At 41.2% G+C, this 14,904-nt stretch overlaps 1 protein-coding gene across 1 annotated transcript in view; it reads right to left on the reverse strand.

Moving 5' to 3' along the window:
• The window catches only part of SLCO5A1 (solute carrier organic anion transporter family member 5A1), a 697,625-nt gene that overhangs the window by 113,732 nt on the left and 568,989 nt on the right, over positions 1-14,904 (reverse strand). The window lies entirely within an intron of this gene.

Genomic DNA, 14,904 nt, shown 5'->3' on the forward strand with positions numbered 1-14,904 from the left:
TGGAACTAACAAAATAGGAAAACTGTTTGCTCTCTTGGAGAGGCACTACAATTATGGTGGCTGCCATGCATTAACAGTGAATGGCACTGGTTGATAGTACTCAACAGCATAACAGTGTAAGGAACCGGGTGATGTTACTCAACAACATAACAGTGTATTGAATCGTGTGATGTTCCTCAATAGCATCGCAGTGTATGAAACTGTGTGATGTTACTCAATATCATAACAGTGTAAGGAACCGGGTGATGTTACTCAACAGCAAAGCAGTATAAGGTACTGGGTGATGTTACTCAACAGCATAACAGTGTAAGGAACCGGGTGATGTTACTCAACATCATAACAGTGTAAGGAACCAGGTGATGTTACTCAGTAGCATAGCAGTGTATGGAACTGTGTGAGGTTACTCAACAGTAAAACAGTGTAAGGAACCAAGTTATGTTCCTCAATAGCATATCAGTTTATGGAACTGTGTGATGTTACTCAACATCATAACAGTGTAAGGAACCGGGTGATGTTACTCAACAGCAAAACAGTGTAAAGAACCAGGTGATGTTACTCAACAGCATAACAGTGTATTGAACCGGGTAATGTTCCTCAACAGCATAACAGTGTATTGAACCAGGTAATGTTCCTCAGTAGCATAACAGTGTATGGAGCCGGGTGATGTTACTCAACATCATAACAGTGTAAGGAACTAGGTGATGTTACTCAACAGCATAATAGTGTATGGAACCGGGTGATGTTACTCAACATCATAACAGTGTAAGGAACGGGGTGATGTTACTCAACAGGACAACAGTATAAGGAACCAGGTGATGTTACTCAAAATTATAACAGTGCATCGAATCGGGTGATGTTCCTCTAGAGCATAACAGTGTATGGAACCAGGTGATGTTAATAGCAGGTCCACTTCTAAGCAATCTAATAGAGCACCATCATAGAGGAAGGTGAAACTATTGGTATTGCCATGCGCTCTTACATTTTACATTATGCTTTAATGTTCAAGTTGTTTGATGGTTGCTTGGTTATTAAGACTTATACATTCCGAAACTGTAATTTATTATCTCCAAAATACACAGATGATGAATTTTACCCAGGTACATGTGGTAAGTGGTTTCTAGAAATTTAATAGATACCATTGGAGGTGCAACACCTGAGATCGTGGGTACACAGGTGCATACTGACTAGGATGCTCCACAAACCAAAGTCCAAGCCTGTTGTCACAGTTGGGTTGTGCACGGTGAACAGGTGCTTCATTCACATCTTACAAAGAACAATTGAAATGAATGTGGGCCTCATAATGAATTTCGCTGCATATAATCAGGCGAAATCCGCACAATAACAAATGGCGGAATTTCCTTGTTAACCCTTATTTTGGAGGCATTGCCATGGGTGGTAATTCTGCCCACTTTGATTCCTTCATTTTTGTGAGATAAAATAGAGGAGATACCTCCAGCTATGTGCTGATGGTAACTTCCAAACTTTAATATCGGAACATGAAGCGTACCAAGAATAGCAGTAAATCCAATACACCCAAAAAGTGGCAGTAACAGATTTACCGCCCAACTGGTAATGAGGCCCTTTGTTTGTTGATAGGATCAGTGGGCCCAGCAGAGTGCGTAATCGAGCATGTGTACGGCAACATATGCAATCCATTAAAATAGACATGGGAGATAGTGCTTTGCACAACCAATGCGCCCATAACATGAGAGGAATGGTTACAACATTATAGTTATCATTATTTAAAGTGTCAGCCTCTCAGTGTAGCCTTTATAATCTCCATCAGTATAACACCTACAACTCTCTTCACATTACATCTTCAATGGGTAATAACATATGCAGTCAGATAGACTGGTGGTGATAAAAATACTTAAGCAATAACACCCGATATAGGGGGCAAGATCATGTGGTAATGGCCCGGGTGCAAAGTTAACGATGGGCACCAGTGCAGTTATCATCCGATCCTGTCCCCAAGATTGGCTGTTATTGCTATTAGCACCTAGGGTTTCCAATCCAGAAACCTGGGGTACTGACAGCAAAGTATTTTGTGTGAATGAATGGGAATGCGCTCACGGCCTCCCGTTCATTCATACAAAAACATACCTAAGATGGCCACTGTGGAGCTAGAAGACGGTGCTCCATGCAGAAATATGAACAATAAATGAATGCAATTCTCTACCAGTTCTTCTGAAAAGTAGGGTAGATAGTGATGTATCCAAGAAGATCTTATACTAACTATTGGAATAGCTGTTCTGAATAAATCCTCCCCGCACTTGAAATGTTGTGTTATGTAGTCCAACTGAATACTGTGCTGCCATCAGTGCCTTGGTGTTAACCTGAATTATCAGGGGCTTATAACATGCCATTACACAACAAATTGTGTTGTTCTGCTGCCAGAAGTTGGGTCTTGGACATCACATCTCTGAAATGCACTTGGAAAGCACTAAATGGCAGTGGGTAGCAGATGATTTAGTCTCCCCCACAATAGTATAGAAGAAAAGGAGTAGTTGAGATTCTAATTCACATGAAGCTCCATACCCCTAGTCTCGCCGAACTTTGCAAAAAGACGGCTGATAAGTGTTCAATTAATTATTGTTGGTGAGCAGTCCCTAACACTCCTGAATATACATGGTCCCACCCATGGAAACCATGGACTTTAGTCCGGCTTTAAACATGTAATCTTGAGAGGGTATCTTCTCAACTCAAAATTGTGAGTGATTGAGATAAAGTAATTGATATAATTCTGCAGTTAAAATGTAAAGCCCCTTTCATGCACGTAAAATTAGAACCCTTCAGAAATGTGCGCTGCCAATCATCTTAGAGTGTCTGGATCTCTGCAAATATTGATTACATTTTTAGTAGTAAAGCACTGATTTTGTCAGCGGCTTCTGTAGGTATGAGACTGGTCTTATTTCTGACCAGACCCTTGTGGTGATGTCTTTTGAATTGGGATACTCCTAAAAATTCAGTGCCTAAAGATATCCAATTTCCGTTGGTCATCCTCAGAGATTTTATTCAGTGCAACGTATAAAAATGTAATGTCTACCAGTTATCATTCAAGTCATGTCATGAAACAATCTAATATCTGTTATTAGTACCCGGTGAGGGGGATGTGGCAGCCTCGCAGCCAATGAGGAGGCTCAGAATGGGGTCTTTACCACACCAGTAAAAACCCTGTTCTGAGTCTCCTGAGAACTGGAGGCCACCATTTCCCTTGCTGGGAACCAGGTAAGTGCACACCCTGCACCCCTTGCAAATCCCACCTCCCCACCTCCCCAGCCCCACCACCTTTACCACAAATGTAAGCCCCCGCCCCCTCCCCACTTACTGCCAACTGAGTGGTCCCTCGCTGGCACTGTAAACAGTAGTGTTACCGGTGCATCTCCGACTCCCGAAAGGCCCCCATGGAAAGGGAGAAGGGACTATGAGTAGTTCCCTTCTCCCCTATCCACGGTGGCCATCTTTGTTTGTAGTTTTATAATGAGCTGAGAAACGGCAAACACGTTGTTTCTCAGCTTGTGATAAAAACACTATTAGCACCCCGGTACAACGTAAAGATAAGAATGTCACATCTTGTCAAGCTTTGAAACTCATTAACCTAAAATCTTACTTGACATTACTTTAATCACTGTATTTGTTGATTTCATTTATCTTCAGTATCATGCAAAATCCTAATTTGAGTTCAACGTATTATAGGCCAGAGGTGCACAGTGTCAGAAATACAATTTCAAGGAGATAAGGTGAGAGTCAAAAGTGATAAATGAGTTGTTTCAAAACCATGGTCAGACAGTAAGCTGAAGTCAGTAGCAGAGGAAATTAGAAACACAATTAAAAACACAGCAGGCCTGATTTACAAAGCATTTTGCAATGGGATTTCCGCATTGAAAAACATTTTTATATATCAGGCCCGAGCTGCTTTGCAAAAAAACAAAAACCCAGAGAGCTAATGAAACCCCAAAGAAATTTGTAATGAGTTTGTTAGAAGTAGGGGCGTATAGAAATTCAACTTCGAGTAAGTATTCGGCTGGGCTGAAAATTAGATATTCGGCCAATAGTTCCCTACAAAATATATTAAGTACTGCTTTGACTGCGTGCCTGGAATCATTCAGGCATGCCATGTTTATTCTTTAAAAGGATCATTAAAGAAATGCCGCTGTCACTGTTTTGATTGGGTACAGTGTGATAATTCAATGCATGTCATCACTTCTACCCGGCCGCTACCCGATGGTCCCTCTGGTGAGAGGATCTCATGGGGAGAGGCTCCCCCCATAGGGAGAAGGACAGCCATCTAGGGTACAACCTTTATGAGAACATCAGAACCCCACACACTCTAGCCTCTCCTTCTTCTGCCAACCTCTTTGTAGACAGTAGACCTATGTACTGCTGTAAAGGAGAATACCTCAAGGTTCTGGAAAGTACTGAGACAAAGAGGAACATCAGGAACATAGGTAATCCAAGTACCAAGACAAGGTGTGACACAGGAACAATGAAGAGCAGCACCAAGAAGGAACTGTAGTGGTATAGACTTCCACAGAGGTGTGGTTCCTTTTACACCATAAACACAAAAGAAGGGAAAGACAGCCAACCAGGACGAAAGACTGTGAAGCCCGGGATGCCCAAAGAAAATGTGGAGAGACCAGGATGGAGCCAAGAGAAGTCTGCTCCCAGAGTCAAGAGGAGAAGGGGACTCATGGGCCGGGAAGGAGATCCACAAGGTGAAGGCACTGAGACACAGAGATGTCCGTGCATCATACAGAGTAGGAGAGAGACCCCAGGAAGAACCGACTGTGCATCCCATGAATGGGCAAGGTAACAGGAGAGGGGCAGGGACAAGTAGGGGCTAGAAGGTACAGGGACCAAAGCCCTGTACGGGCATAATGAACAGGACTATCCCCTTCATGTACTTGGCAAGTCAGGCAGCCAAGGGGACATAAGGAGAAGGTGAGAGAAACAAGGGTCGGGGACCTAAACCAAGAGAGTCGTACAAGTAATTTTCCTCGTGGCAGTACTTGTCAGGGAAGTGGACCAACTGGCCAAACCAAGGAAGAAGAGAAACCAGGGTGAGGGATGCAAACCAAGAGAGTCATACGAGTCACCTTCCTTGTGGTAGTACTTGGCAGAGAAGTGAACTAAGTTGGCAAAACCAAAGAAGACGAGAAACAATGGTCGGGACCCAAACCAAGAGAGTCATACAAGTCATCTTCCTCGTGGCAGTTCATGGCAGGGAAGTGAACCAAGTGGGCCAAACCAAAGAAGAAGATGAGAAAAAAGGGTATGGGACCAAAACCAAGTGAGTGATACGAATCATCTTCCTTGTGGCAATACTTTGCAGGGAAGTGAACCAACTGGGCCAAACCAAAGAGGAAGCAGACCACGGGACGGGATTATAAAATATTGTTTTGTAATTACCAGGAGAAGGGAGTCATTCTCCTTGCAATCTGGACAAGGAGCAAGGTCCAACAAGCCTGGGGAAGGGGGTCATTCCCCCAGGTTCTTTGAGACTGAGACCAAACGCCAGGAGAAGGGAGGCATTCTCCTGGCCCACTGAGAAAGTATTATTTAGAACTTTGTGGCCTGGGGACTGAACGCCAGGGAGGCATTCTCCTGGGCCACCAAGGAAATATTGTGTGGAACATTGACCATAATCCAGGAAATCGGAGACAGTCTCCTGGGGTGAGAACAGTACTGCTTTATTTGTTAGTTTATAGTGTAAGGGACAGAAGTAAGTAAGTAAGTCTTGACACTGGACGGTGGCCACTTTTACTTTAACAGACACCCTGACAGTTCACTTAGATCTTTAGTTGAGGCAGGGAGACCGCTCTTAGAAATAGGGAAAATAGCTTTTCTCTTGCCTTATTATTCATTTAAAGTCTCTAGCCCTAGACATGCCACCTTTGTGTCAGAGTCCTTCTTCTGCACCTTTACAACAGGCATATCAGAGGTATGAAAGTGCAAACAAAGTCTCTGCCCTTCATGTGCTGGACAGATAACTTTCATCTGGTGGTATGCTGGGTCGGGGTGAGCTAGTGCAAAACTCTCAATATTTTGAATGTATCTCTGGTCCCTTTACTTGGCAGTTGAAAACCATTGAGCTGGAAAAATAGTTATGAACTCGCTCTAGGAAAAGGGTATTTTCATTAGGCCCATTGAATTGCTGATGACCTGTGTGAGAAATCTGAAAGTTACAGGTTCCAATCCCACCAATTTCCAATTCAAATAATATAATTACGTGTATTAATATAGCTGTTGCAGAGATCCCAGTAAGTTCCAAATCCAAAATAAAATCACTCAGAAGGTAGTATGCCTGCAGCAGGGACCTGTATTCAGCCTGCATGCCAAGGGTATGAAGCAAGTATGATGGCTCAGTGGGAAGTGTGCCTGAGGCAGAGATGTGTTTGTAATATAGAAACCCTACATCCTTCTCGTGTTGCCAAAATGAGTCCCTTTAAATTGAGTAAAAGTGACAGATTTTACTAAAGAGTGTGGCTATATTATTTAACCAAAATGCTCTTGTCTGTGGCAGCAGAAATACTCCTCCCGACATTAGAGAGTTAAAAAAAGGATATTTGTGTAATAAAGATGAGATACAAATTTACAATTTAGAAACACTAGACAAAATGGATGCTCAAGTCAAACAAATGCCTCATCTCCTCGTAGTGCCATAGGTAGAAAGCATGGCTTTATCATCCCAAAGGTTTTTACTCAGTAGCACTTCAGAAGTCAGCAGGGTGTAATTGATGTAATTACTCCTTTTGTGTTTCAGTACCTTGTCGGAGCCAAAAGGCTAAGGATGGGCAGGCCCAAAAGGAGCATTTCAAAGTACGAGTAGACAAAGTACCAGTCTTCCCTCCCAGAGATAGCATACATGCATACTATACTTCTGGGCTGGTTGTAGTTACTTGGGCCAAGCCCAAAAAGCGACACCTATGACTGCACAAACACACAATCAGTGCTGTTATTGACCAGTTTATTTCCTGATAGTGTATTCCTTTCATGGTTTGCACAAACATCTTCTGTTGTTCAAAAAATAATAATACAGCAATAAAGAAAGTGTGTTTTTAATTTTCAAAGTGTTTTTCATGTCTGCCTGACTTTATTAAAAAGCCAACTATTCGGCTCTGTCCAAATATTTGTCTAACTATTCGGTTGAATACTTAAATCTACAATTTGGTACACCCCAACTTAGAAGTCCTTGTTATATACTATACATGGGTCTCTAAATTGTTGCTCTACAGATGTTTTGTACTCCCATGAACCCTATCCATTGACTCTATTGACTACGCTGATGGGAGTTGGATGGTGTGCCTATTTAATTCCCAGTGTGCAGTGCTGGTAAGTTTGCAGCTTTTTCCAAGAACTGATTCACAGAGTGAGAATGTTAGGCAGTTTTTCAAATCTCTAAATGCAATTCTTTAACTTTTCATTGAAAATCTTTTCATTTTTGACAGTGCAATGAATGTTTTGTAATTTAATATCGAAATCTGACATATCCTTCCACACCGCAGTCCAAGAACTGGCTCTCCCTCACGGGACTCCCCACAACACCCTTGTTAGTTAATTGCCTTCAAAGAGCTCTGCATTGTATTCAAAACCATCCACCTCAAAACTCCATCTTACCTCCATGACAAACTCAAACCCATCACCTACACAAACACTAGACAAGTCAGCCAACACCTTTTACATATTCCACTCTGCAAACCCACATCGACATAAAAACAAGCCTTTACCTGCTTGGCACCCAGGGCTGGGAACACTGTACCTCTTCACATACACACTGCATCCTCCATCACCACCTTCGTTTTAGAACCTCAAAACATACCCATTTCCCCACACCATAATCCTAACCTCCTCCACTGCTATCACTAGTCTATGCTAATCTTCTGATCGTTTCCAATCTTTTCCTGAAAACATTTTGTAACTCCTTTTTTCAACTCAATATTTGAACCATCTAAGGTGCTCCGAGACCCTCTGGGTAGGGGCAGCGTTGAACACAAATTCAAATCAAGTAACAATTAATACAATAATATTTAGGATGCTTTTTATACATTGCAAATATATAAAAGGCATTCACGCTGGTGGTAAACTAATGTATTCCAATGGAATCTGCACAAAGTGCAAGAGAAATGTAAAACCGGTAACCGGTAGGTTTCACCAGCTTTTTTTTTACACTATGGGGGTCATTACGAGTTAGCAGGTAACCAGTAACCATGCCGCTATTAGCGGCATGGCTACCCCCTTACCGGGTACCGGGTCCGGGTTCCTTGAATGAGGAATTACCGGGCCATTCCGACCTTGGAGGGCCCGGTAATTCCTCATGCAAGGAACCCATCCCCATTCCCATTTGAGCACCCATAGGGCTCACTGGGAATGGGGAGGGTGCTAACAGCGGGCCCGTTAATAACGGGGCAGTTGTTAGCACCCTGGTCTGCTCGCGGGACCCGCTAAGGACGCCCGGTTTTACCAGTGGCCTTAGTGGGTCCCGCGAGCAGAACTTAAGGGGTTGATGGCTCCGGCACCTTTACAGGCGCCATTAACCCCTTACCGCCTCACTCGTAATGTCCCCCTATGTCTCAGAAATGATGAATATTTCATGGATATTTTTTCATGAAAGTGCAAACAGAGCTAGTCCCCTTTGTGCAATAACCACTTTGGGGAAAAATTACCCCCATGGGCCTAATTTACATAAGCATTTTACAATCGCACACTCCCATTGAAAATGCTTTGTAAATCCGGCCACATGTCTTCTAAAGGGTCTGAGGGGCTTTCCTTCTTTCAATGAAAAAAACAAAAATTATATATAACATATGTATTCAACAAGTCACATGTTAAACCACAAATAGCCTATTTAGAAAGACTGCTTCAATATAGGCATGTTAACAAATGTAATACATTAAATTAAATTAAATTACAATGAAAAAAATAAGCATCCACCGCAATATACATGGATCAATTTAATGAACGGATTCTCCCTTTTCTTTAAAAAAATGAAAACAAGATTATTAAAGTATGTTAGGAGAGAGAAGCTAAAACGGTTAGAGATGAAAAATCGCAAAACATGTGAAATGCTAAGCATTACTTCTAAAAACAGTTGATGTTAGCTTGGCTAGTTTATAGGTTATACCACGACAGCTCCCAAAGAATCAGGTGTTATAAAAGTAGCTTTTACATGGATGGTGTGTTAATTTCACTGTAACGTAATTAAAGTGAAAAATATTTGACACCGAATTAACACAATTTGGCAAATATATGCCCTGACAATAATGCATTATTTTAAGAAAAAAGTATTGAAGGGCACACAAAAAAAAGTTGTAAAAATTGGCAGATTCATCTGAAGCAATGCACCATAGACTTCATCTTGTTGAGTAATTACACGAATGAAATGATATTGTAACATTCTTGAAAAGAATAAGTAGGATAGTATTACGAAGATAGTCCCTGGCGATTGTCAATCAGATTGGCTCTCGCCGGGTCGTTACTCAGGCGGGTGGGACTTACAGGCGCGCACTGTTCCTTTCCTTTCTCTGTCTGACCATCATGTAGTCCCTTTGTCCCTATCCATGGTGGCCATTTTCTTTATTTACATTTATTTATATTTGATTAATACCTGCCATGGAAAGGGAGAAGGGACTAGACATCCCTGGCCGCCTTTTTTTTTCCAATTTGAGAAACGGTTGCAATGCAGTCTCACAACTCGAGAAAAATTGCTATTAGTACCCCGGTATGACATGCCTGGGTACTAATAGCAATAGAACCCTTGGAGAAGGGGGATTACCGGTCGGGTAAGGCCCACGGGGCTAAGTTAAATCACTTGCTTCGCTCAGGCTTCTAACTAAAGCCCTGGTGGCATTACCCTACCATTAATGCCCACACCGCTCGGGTTCTATTGCTTAAGTAACACACAATACATGGGTGAAATGCCACCCATGAGCAGGGTGCACCTATATGCGAAATGGAAGACACCTGAGGGTGCACAGTGCAAGCTTTGCAATGCGCGCATTTGCTGAATGTTAGTATGATGTAAGTGAATAATATATTGGGGTGCAATGCGGGACTACCAGGGCAATTCACAATGTGCGAGCCGCAAAGGCACCAAGATTGAGTTGCAATACCACCGTGTCCACTCGGGGACGTCATTTCACCAAAATGCCTGGTGTAGTGGAAGTGACCTCACACGACCCTTGACTTCTGATGACACCACAGGAAGTGATACCATTTGACTCCACCCCAAAGTGGCATCACGGGAAGCGATGGAACACAACCTTTCACCCTTTGACAAAACAGGAAGTGGCATCACATGGCATTGTTCCTAAGTAAATATGGTTATGATATCACTGTAGTGTGATATATATTGCACACAAGAAAGGATCATCATATCTATCGTTAATATCAGTGTGTGTAGGCCCATATTACCAAATTACTGTGAATGCAAGCAGACGTCCAAGGCCAAATGATAATGATGTGTTATATAGCACTTAAGCCTTAGCGCTTTATTTAGAACAAATAGACATACAATATCACCCAATCTGTTTTGGTACTCATTTATCGACTTCAAAAGGATAAAAGCTGAGTTTAAGGTGGTTAAGAACAGACTAAATCAGTGACTCACCCCTGGAGGTGTGCCTGAAATAAACCTTTAATGAGCCTAGCAATTATTGTATAGAATTCCAGAAAGACAAATTATTTGTTATTCCTATTTTTTCTTATTTAGGGTCACTGCTCAAAGTGCTACACTTGTGGAACCGCCTATTTTTCTTTAAAAGAGGCCTGGCCAAGAAAGACAGCCACTCCAGAACAAAGAGCCACATCCCAGGAGCTTGCATTTAAATGTCTTTAAAAAAAGATTGTTTACACTTTTTTAGGGGTAGCAAGGGAGACCACAGGGGTAGCAAGGGGAGCCTCAGGGGTCACAGCTGTGAGCCCCAAATTACGTCCATGTGTCCACTAAGAGGGTTGTTTGGGCTCTCAAATATTTATGATGGATAGAAATATGCTGAAATTCAATAAGCAGCTCTGCATGCTCTGCTCCAGTATGTCCATATTTAAACAGGTTGCACAGCATGTCTGAAATATATGCTGAAATGTGCAGTCTGAAATTGGTGTTTGTGTCCCACAGAAGATTGCGTTTTGAATGTTTTCAAATATTGAATGCTGTCTGCAATACAGCATTTCAGGAAGTCTGTTATCTCGTTCGGCATGTCCTTGACAATGGAACAACGACCTATTGTTTTTTATCAAAGCAGAACGGTATAATAATAATAATAATAATAATAATAATAATAATAATAATAATATAAATCGAAGAGCCATTTTAATAGCAGTTCAGTATTTATGAAATAAAATGCATACTTGATTTCTCTTACATGGTTTTCATCCAAACCTAATCTGCTCAAGACATACCGCTACCCAAGCATCTGGCTAGGCCTCTCGCACGTTTTGCGACAGAGGATAATGGTTATTCCTGAAAAAAGGGCTTCAGAGAGGGTAAGGAGCTCTGCATTACTGCAAACACTCTCTCTGCTCTTGGGGACCTGACAGGTTTACTATCAGTTGTTAATAATGTTGTGGACCTACCTTTAAAGCTCAAGAGACCTTTACCACTGTGTTTGTTGTTAATATTATAATGATCTTACACAGTTTTGATCAGATCAACCACAATGTACACTTCTGCAAAAATGATGTTGTGGGTGGTGGTGTCGCCAGGGTAGCCTCAGACGCATTCATCAGCTTTGCAAAGTGGGCGCCAGATCTAGTACAGCTTTCTGATGGTCAGCAGGGTGGTCAAAACTGCCATCTTTGGCCCTGTCATTCTTACACCTTTTAAGTGGTGGTCCAACCATAGCCTTAAATCACGATAGATTGTGTTCTTTTTGGTTTCCTAACTCTAGTCCGGTTCTCTTTACTATCCTGCGGCATTTTTTGCCGGCAGCTTTTTTCTCAGCAGGTCCAGTCGGCATTGGTAAGACTCGGCATTCATATCATAGAAGGCAGCATAGATTTCAAGCAGATTCTAGCCGCTGGCCCTCGTATCCTTTTCAGCTGCACATCAAGATAAGGCCATCTTCAATGAAAGAGGCATTGATTATAGTGATTCCAAAACCTAATAAAGATCATAGAAATTGTGGAAATTACAGGCCTATTTCATTGCTGAATGTAGATTTAAATTGTTTTCAAAAATATGGGCAAATAGATTAAAGTCATGTATGGGAGATCTGGTTGATGAATCTCAGGTGGGTTTCATCCCTGGTCGGTTTGGTTATGATAATATTAGGACTGTGTTGAATGTGATTGGTGAACATCATGGTAAGGACTCAAATACAATTATTGGTTTTTTCGATGCTGAGAAAGCCTTTGACAAGGTTAATTGGAAATGTATGGATTATACTTTGAAAAGGATGGGATTTGGGCCGGTTTTTATGAAGATGATAGAATGTATACATCATGATGTTAGAGCTCAGGTATTGGTCAATGGAGTTATTTCGGGTTCATTTCCATTGTTGAAAGGTACGCGGCAAGGGTGCCCGTTGTCACCATTTTTGTTTGACTTGGCGCTGGAGCCTCTTGCTGCATATATTAGACAATGTAAATTGATCAAGGGAATTGTGGTTGGGGGGGTGGAAGTTAAAATGTTATCATATGCGGATGAAATGATGCTTTTGTTGTCGAATCCAGAAGTGTGTGGAGATGTAATTAAGGATATGTTTAAGGAGATAGGTGACATTTCGGGTCATACAGTAAATTGGGATAAAACTGAGATTTTTCCGTTGTCTAGAACATGTGATAGTAATATTTTAAGCTCATGGAATTGTAAGTGGTCGCCAGGGGAGGTCACGTATTTAGGAATACATATTATTGGGGATTTAAACAAATTGTTACAATATAATTTGGATCAGGTAACTGCGAGCATATCATTACTAATAAAGAGATGGGAGAGTTTGACATTGAATTTATGGGCAAAGATTAATGCGATCAAAATGGTTCTCTTACCCAAACTCTTATATGTTTTGCAATCCATTCCTTTCATGATTTATAAAAAACAATTGATAAAGGTTGATAGACTATTCCAATCCTTTTTGTGGGGTGCTGGGAAAAAGCCTCGGGTTCCAAAATATATAATGATGCAAAGTGTGGAGAAAGGGGGATTTGGTTATCCAGATTTACTGAAGTATTATAAAGCATTTTTACTTAAAAAGAGTTCATATTATTTTAGGGAAGTGAATGAAAAGGAGCCGATTTGGCTGAGTATGGAAAGGGGTATATGTGCACCATATGATCTGGGGAATATTTACAGTATGGGTAAATTGCTGAATAAACGATTGAAGCTAATTCCCGTGGTGGCAACTAGACAGGTGATAGGGTCATGGTTTCGAGAAAATGGGCAGGGCTATGGCTTCAGCCCGGATGATTCTATTTGGTATAATGAAGCTCTGCAAATAAATAATAAATGTCTAAACTGAATTAGTTGGATTAATAAGGGAATTCTGAAGCTAGTGGATGTGATGGATGGGAGCCAATTGTTGGGATTTGAAGATCTACAGTGTAGATATGGTTTGAATCGGAGAGAATTGAATAGATACTTGGCTCTAGCTTCCATGATTAATTTAAGGATAGGTATGGCTGGGGGTTCTGTTGGGGGAAAACCAGAACTTAGCAAATTATTGGAAGGTCAGGAATATTGTGTACGGACTTATATACAATTTATGTCTATTGGTGAAGATATTCAATCAGCATGGACTGGACTGAAGGAATGTTGGTCACATGATATTGGGAGGGTTATTACTGATGAGGACTGGAGTGACATACTGAGGGTAAATTTACATTTGGGAGCAGACATGGGTTTGCGTTTGATTCGACAGAAGATCATTGGAAGGCTATATTGGACACCGGTTAAGATGTTTAAATTGGGTCTTCAATCTTGTGATTTATGCTGGTGCTGTGACATTGATAGAGGCACCCTGTTACATTTACTGTGGGAATGTCCGAGAGTGCAATTGTATTGGCGGGATGTCATTGATAGGATTGATCTGATTTATGGAATAAACTTACAAAGGTCTGCAGCTAATATAGTTCTATTCTCACATAAAAATAGATGTGTGCGTTCTAGAAAATGTACTTATTGGATTGATAGGGCAGTGATGATAGCAATTAAAGTAATTCTCAGAATTTGGAAAAAGAGGAAAAAGCCTAATGTCGAGGGGTGGTTAACGGAGTTGCATATTCTATCACAGTTTGATAAGGTTTCATTGGAAAATAAAGATAAAGGTGAGGAATACATAAAGTTATGGGGCCCATTTTTGGCTCTTTATGATTAATGTGACAGTGGAGCTGATCTGGTGGATATGTCATCTGAGGAGGAAAGGGGGATAAGGCAGATGTGATGGTGTTTTTTTTTTCTTTCTCTTTGCCCCACTTGTGTTGTCTCTTGTGTTGTTCTGTGTATATTTGTCAGTTTGCTGTTATGTTTCGCAGGATAAAGCTATTATGACAGATTGAAGATGTATGATGCTTATATTGTTCTGTAAATTAAGTTGTGATGCTTTACTGTGAGACATTGTTTACTTTATTGGTAGTTGTTGTTGTTCATTGCAAACTTAATAAAGTGTTTTAAAAAAAAACAAAAAAAAAAGATAAGGCCATCTTGAATAAGGCTAAGGTTGGTGGAGTCTACGAATGCAAGGGAATTGACTGATGCTTGTTTGGTGCAGTTTACTTTCAGTCACACCACTTTGCTTCCAATTATTTTAAGAGCCAGTACAATAGCATTGATCAGTTTATTTTTTTGACATATGCCAATAGCTGCATCATCAGACTCCTTGTTGGAAAGTTTATCAGCCTTTCTGCCGAGGTTATTCTAGACATGGGTTCACCTGATGGGTAGAATTTGTGGTATTTAATGTAGGGATCTTT

The sequence above is a fragment of the Ambystoma mexicanum genome, chromosome 5q, assembly GCF_040938575.1.
Source record: "Ambystoma mexicanum isolate Mex_15411 chromosome 5q, UKY_AmexF1_1, whole genome shotgun sequence".
Taxonomy (NCBI): domain Eukaryota; kingdom Metazoa; phylum Chordata; class Amphibia; order Caudata; family Ambystomatidae; genus Ambystoma; species Ambystoma mexicanum.